This window comes from Diachasma alloeum, unplaced genomic scaffold (assembly GCF_001412515.2).
Source record: "Diachasma alloeum isolate Michigan unplaced genomic scaffold, Dall2.0 Dall_scaffold_00942, whole genome shotgun sequence".
In the NCBI taxonomy this organism is placed as follows: Eukaryota; Metazoa; Arthropoda; class Insecta; order Hymenoptera; family Braconidae; genus Diachasma; species Diachasma alloeum.
Window position 1 is genome coordinate 37,661 of NW_021681059.1, and position 240 is coordinate 37,900.

Genomic DNA, 240 nt, shown 5'->3' on the forward strand with positions numbered 1-240 from the left:
CGTTTCATCTCTTAATCTCTGTAATAAAAAAATAAAAACTGCGACGAAAGTCGCGGCGCTAAGAAAAAGTCAATGGTTTCTCCGCGCAGAGTGCTTCCCCATTAGGTCGTCCGCTAATTAAAAAATCGTCTCTTTCCTCCTAATTAATATTAAGGAATGAAACCACTGCTGTTCGATGGAGAATTAAATTCCCCATCCTTCAACCCCCGTTTCATTCCTTAATCTCTGTAATAAAAAAAT